Source organism: Antennarius striatus, chromosome 12 (assembly GCF_040054535.1).
Source record: "Antennarius striatus isolate MH-2024 chromosome 12, ASM4005453v1, whole genome shotgun sequence".
Lineage (NCBI taxonomy): Eukaryota > Metazoa > Chordata > Actinopteri > Lophiiformes > Antennariidae > Antennarius > Antennarius striatus.
Window position 1 is genome coordinate 1,041,822 of NC_090787.1, and position 6,910 is coordinate 1,048,731.

The following is a 6,910-nucleotide window of genomic DNA, read 5'->3' on the forward strand; positions in this document are numbered from 1 at the left end:
TTCTCTCTCCTGCATCAAGTGACCAGCAGATAGCTAAGCAGACAAAGGTGTTGTGATGTTGACAGAAGATGTTATCATGCAGGAGGAAAGCTGGCTTACTAAATAATCAGCACTGATTGCAGCAGATGGGGTTTGAACTGGACTATCAGGTGTTCAGACTGTCGAACCATTCAATTATCCAATCAAAAGTGTTGTCAAGAAAGGTAATTTCAGTTTGATTTTGAAAATAAGTGAAGACAGACCCTTATCAGGACGACAGCCTCCTATGTAGTGCACACAGAAGTCTGAGAGGTCATGTTTGTTTAGTTTGTTCTATTCTGAAAATATCAAATGATCTGTCTTTATACTGTTTTTGCTGACCAACCGTTTACCCGCTCCTCCTAAGTCCCACCCCACACACGTTTGGCAGATAGTGCACACGCGTGTCATCCAAATCCACATGTGCACAAATCATCCACAGTGCACCTGTATGGACATTTTTACAATCACAACAGGTATCATGAGACATTTAAGCTGTAACTCTAAAAACAAAACAAAGATAAACTTGACAAGGTGGAGGAACCCCTCCATGACCAACATATCAACCTTTAACTTTCAAAAAATATTTTCCGACAGCTTCCGATGAAGCTCGGGATTTTTCAGGAGGTCGTCTGCATCGCTCCGAATTATTTTCCACTATGAAGTTGGGCTGAGTGCGTGACCTTTTGACCGTGTGGAGGAGAACAATGCCTAACATGACATCCTGAACGATCCATAGTAAATGTAGACAAAAAACTAAACTAGTGATCAATTGGGTAGTCAATAGTCGGCACAGACAGGCCTCAAAACAGTTGAACTACTCTTCCTGTTTAAATATTACGGCTGTCGTTTCAGAAACTCAACAATGAGAGTCTGAATTCCCAATGCAAACTTGACAATGCACATCCACTGACACAAACACTAGAATCAATTAAGGACCTGACTTTGTGTTTTGTGCACGAGCACAGTGTGGAGGCGGCCGCACTATTCCTGAAACCCATCAAAGCCTGTGGAGTGCTTGAAATTGTGGGTTTCTTTTTCCATCATACAACAGCATGAGAGCCAGTTCTATTTTCTGTGAGTTGACTGTCACTTTAAGTGGGCTCACAGGTCATGTTAGTCATTGTTATGATGAGTCATTTATGCGGCTGTAATGAAACTGACGTGACAAGTACTCAGATGTGGAATTCATTTTCTGCAGACACTACAGTAAATACTCATTTCAGTGGAAAACCCCACGTTTGAAAATGTGTATTATTACAGATTGAATTTGGCGTCGGGGGTCTGACTTCAACACTCCTGGTAGACGTGTTTGTGTGGAGATGCTGAGGAGCAGAGAGCCTTTAAAGTCAGCCCACAGGTGGAGGCTGGGGAGGAGGGTGCAGCGGCGCTGACAGGCAGGGGGAGGGACGGGAAAGTGTTGCAGCTTAAGAAGACTTGAGATGGTGTGTTTGAGGACGACTCAAGACCAGGATGCGCTTTGCGTGTGTGTGTGTGTGTGTGTGTTTCTGAACTACCTCACAGGCTTTCCTCTATTTCTGATTTATGTCCAGAATTTAGGGGCGACAAAAAATGTTGGGGCGGCAGTGGCTCAGTCCCCCCCCCATAAGCTGCTCATTTTTTATGCGTCATAGCAGAATAATTTGGACCCGAAGCTAAACCTGATTCTTGTCTGACAAATAAAAGGATGAGGAACGGTCAGTCTGTCCTCTTCATTCAAATCCTGGTGTTCTTCCCGTTTCCTAACATCAACATTAATTCAATGTCATTTCCTTAATTGTATTTAATTATGAGCAATGGGCCAAAGAGGGACAGGAACTTTGTAAACAGCCCCTCCTCTGTTTACAGACATTTCTTATCAGGGATGTGCAGGAACAAAACATCTTTGTTTGGTTTGGGACCTGAAAAGGAATAAAAAGGGGGTTGTAGGTCCCTCAGCTGGTTTGTATAGATGGTAAACCATCAGCTCTGCTGGAGTAAACACATTTATTACTTGAGATTTGTTTCTATTGTTTTCGTAATGTTTTATGACCAGAAGCAGCCATAGTAACACTGGGAATTTCTCCTTCTCTTTGTTTCTCTGCTTGAATTTCAGTGCTGGAGTCATGTGATCATAATCTACAATAATGAGACTTATTTTCTGAAAAACGGTTTCCAGACAGCAAACAAGACGAGAAGAAACACAAAACACAACGTCCACATGTAATTTTTTCAGAATTGTCATGATCTTCCCTTTGAAGACTTTTAATTTATTGGGGCTGTAAAAACTAAAATCAAATTGTATGATGTGCAAACATCACCATTAGACTCTTAGACCACGTTGTAAATGGACTGTTTAAGGAGTCTGAGCCCACTGGTTGAGCTTCTTCTATTCACAATCCACACCCATCCTTTGGTTGTTTTCGAGCCGCGCTATGGAGCCTTTGTGGAAAATATTAATTGTCAGGTGAGACATGAACGCGGAACGCATCCATCCAAAGACCAAAAACCACAGGATCTGATCATATATTGCTTTTCTGAACCTTTGTATATAAGCCTTTGCATCAACTTGGTTTTAGACCGATGGGTCTGTTTGGTGTTCACGCCTCTGATCAAGCTGTTGATTGGTCCGTAGGCCTGCAGAGACAAAGCAGAGGGACGCAAACAAATAGTAACGTCTGCCACACAACAACCAACGGCAGGTTACGGGATTGAAATAACATTTATTTATTTATTTTATTTAACCTTTATTTAACATACTCCACTGTTCTATGTCTTTGCATCGCTCTTTCAAGAAAATAGATACCGATAGGTTTTATGTTTTGAATACCCTCTAATTACCACTTATGCCCATCTTAACAGAGGATACACACTTCACTTCATGGCAGTGGTTCCTCACAATTGCAGGAAGACGCTTGAGTGCTTATGGTCAACTCAGTAGTCGTGGGCAACCTGGGTCATTTCCCTTTAGCATTAGCAGTGTGCACTCCGCAGTCTGTCTCATTAGCAGACATCCTGAGTATTCGGCTCCACAAACATGCGACCTCTCCCCCTTTTCTCCACTTAAGGACTTTGTGTTAATTGCCCGACATTCCAGCTCAGCTTGCTGAATGACAGCGTTCTCTCAAGGAAACTTTGTTTTGGCCTCGTGTAGTGTGGGAACCAAGTGCTGAACACGCATTTAATCAAAGTAACGTGTATGTGAGCACGAAAAAGGTACTGCAAAGAGTGACGATCAGTTGATGAAGACACTGGAGTACCCGTTGCATTGATCTTGGAGCAGATTTAGATGGATCATTGAGAATCTGGAAGACAGTTGGTCCTCAATGGAGGTGAATGGTATCCTCAGTGTTCCTCTGATAACACCTTGATTTTAATGCTGATTTTTTTGGTGATGCTAATTTATTTTGGAGAAACAGCATTGACCACCTGGTGAATACCACCATCTTAACATCTCAGGTTGTTATTGCAAAAGTCATTTTTTTCCACAAAGTTACTTACATCTGATTTTGTTCCTGTCAGACTGGCGCCTCGGTGCCCAGTCTGTGGTGTCAGTTGAAGTGCTGATCTCTTCTGGTTTCCTGGTTACAGATTTAGCAAGGCCTTAAATCCCTAAACTCCTGGAGCCAAATCCAAGGGCAGAGTGAAGCTTGATCATTCCAACACACAAGAGAGTGTATGTTTCGTTGCCTTGACCACAACTGCACATCATGCACATTGCAAAATTTAATATGACTATCAAAAGACAAAATATTAGGTGGAATTTCCTCCCATTTGGGATGTTTAGCTGCATAGACGTGGACCATACGCAGGTTTCACACCATGCACACACAAAGCAACATTTAAAATGCAACATTTATACATGATGGCGCACACACACACACACACACACACACACACACACACACACACACACACACACACACACACACACACACATACAGAGCTCTCATTGCACATACACAAAATGCTTGGTCACAGCTTATCTTTCCATTCTCACTTTCTGCAGTGTCCCTGCCACTGTCAGGATACACCTGTCATCACACGCCCCAACGTCAGCTGCCAAACAGCTTTCTGGCTCATTTACATGAGCTGCTTCCCGGAAGCTGGATATAGAAAGACATAGCACAGCTCCACAGCTTGAGCAATGAAGTTGCCAGCTGCCAGGAACACGCCACCGTGACCACAGCAGGGGGGTTTCTTCCCCTGAACCCACTTATCCACACACAATTTACTCAACTTTCCAATGTTGTTCAGACCAACATTTAATACTGAAGCAGAACACAACGGCTCTGCAGTCTTACGGTTCGGGTTGTTTGCACACGACTGCAAAATGTTTTGTCTGTAGAGTGAAAAAAACTGATGCACAAGCATGTATATAAAGATGAAGATTGTGTTTGTGCTTCTGGTTGATTGTATTGACCAGAAAATCACTGAGACTTCTGTAGGAATACAAAATATCAACAGGCAGTAAGTCAGAACAGCAGTATCCTCCACACGACAGTCCGGAATCCCAGAAATAGATTCTATTTGTTCCTCTTTCTCCTCTTCTGCTCCTCTTGGACTCAGTGGGAATGCAGACACATTTCAAATTAGCATGTCAAATAGTCACCAAGTGCCTTACATAGCTGGACACAACTATTCAACTTTAATGGTTTCTGTACTCTCATAAAAGTCAAGAACCTGTCCATCGTGAAGGTAATTCAATAAGACTGAGTACACTTAACCCTCACAGTGTCCCTCAGGAGGACAGTGTCCCTCAGGAGGACAGTGTTCCTCAGGAGGCCCCCGCTCTGGGTATAAAGAGAAGCTTCGTCGAGAAATGAAGCAGAGAATGAGCACCGGGAAACAGGTCAAAGAGTCAGGCTCCTGTCTTTCCTGTTACGTCACAACCACCACGTAACGACTAAAATAGCCTGTTCTTTCAATAACACACACACACACACACACACACACACACACACACACACACACACACACGCTGACAACTGGTTATCACACACGTGATGTTTTACAGCTGGAAAAGTCATGAAATTAACTAAATCAGTTCTAATGTCACAGGTCTACCTTTCCAGGAGACGACCAGAGAATTAGAGTTCATTTCTATTAATATGTTGTTATAGACATCAGGACTGAGCCCCCCCACCACCCCACCCCACCCCCACACACACACAGCGCCAAAGGGCGACCTATTTAAACATTAGCACAGATGTGAGACCAAAGCTATGACAGAAATAAGAAGCTCCAACACCAGGTCCACCGTTAGCCTCGGTTATCTCTCCAGGTCTACCTAAAGCTCGGGGCTACATTCTTTAAACCCCCCCTTGTCTGACATGTTGACAGCAATTTCCGAGATTCTTCAAAGGTAAACATTTTTTCCAGTGTGGTGGCTGTTCTACACACACACACACACACACACACACACACACACACACCAGCATCTATCAGTGCAGGACAAGCTAAATATTTGCTCCGAGCTGAAGACCTCCCCTTGTCCCCATTTCCTCTGCTGTCATAGAGGGGCGCCGGATGGGGGTGATTAGAGAGCGACAAGCACAAAGACTGGCGCCTTCTCATCCTGTGGAGGTTCTTTGGTGTGATGCAGTGACTGGTCAGGCTTTAACTGTTGTTACCATTGTACTGTACATCTGTGTGTGTGTGTGTGTGTGTGTGTTGTTCTCAATAGGAAGCTCATCCATTAATACTGTAATCCAGTAACACTGGAATGTCATTTTTATGATGGACTACGAGAGTCACAGTCAAATAAAAAAAAAAAAAAGGTTAATAATAAATTCAGAATACTAGACGGAGCATCTCAGTCCTGTACAGAAGAAAGGAGGGAGCGATGCAGATGTCTCCCGCTGCTCTTTGTGACCTCACCTCTGAGGCTGAGTGCAGGCGACAGCGCCCTGAAGCAGCCTCGCCAGCCAATGGGATGCAGCCTCAGTATTCCTGGTCACGTTAAAGGAGATCAGCTCTCAGCAGCAGAGGAAAGACAACAAAACATGTCTCTTTATAAGACAAATGTATAGTTTTTTTTTAGCTAATCATGTGAGCAGAAATATCAGTGAAAGATGAATGCAGCTCTTGAAATTCCACGTCAGCTCTGGCTGGTTGGAGGCAGTGGAGCGGTGGTAATCCACTGGTACAGGCAGTTATAATTGGATAAAATGGTATACGGGGGGAGGCGGTGGTGGAAATGTGTTGTTCTGCAGACTACGGTTAACGTGTCACGGGTGAACTGTTGACCTCATTCTGGAGCAGCTTGTGAAACAACAGTAGGAACATATTGTTGAGGAGACACGGCATTAGAAGCTCTCCTGCCCCCGTCTTCATCAATCATCATCAATCATAAGTATCTCTTTGTGAGTGTGCACCTAGGCCTGAGCAGGGACTCTGGAGTCTGGGAATAGAATGTTAGTATCAAATAGAGATAAAATCTCTTCTTAATGCATAATCTAGCAGGTCTGTATCAATAATTCTTATAAATTCATAAATAATGAATAAACATTCCATCAGGACCAAGATCATTTGAAGTTCTTTATAAATGATTTATACTTCTAAAATTTAGATGTGGTCGGAGGATGAATTCAGTTGGGTCTGCAGCGTCCAAGGGACTTAAAGAAAACCCATGGCCTTCAATTATTTTCACCTCAACCTTGTCAAATGCTTCATTGACTGATTCATCGTGAAGGTCACTGGATCCAAATATTTCCATGAGGGATGAATATCTTAATTCTAGTGACATTTAGATGTTTCGGTTCTACTAGGCTGCCGCGCCGGTTGTTTCTCCTCATGGTGAAGTGGGCTGGATCATTCAGATATTTATTAATGATTCAGGCTCACAAAAAGCGGGACTGGGACCCTGAAGGACATTCAAATACAGCGTGTTCCTTCTGACAGTTACTGTGGG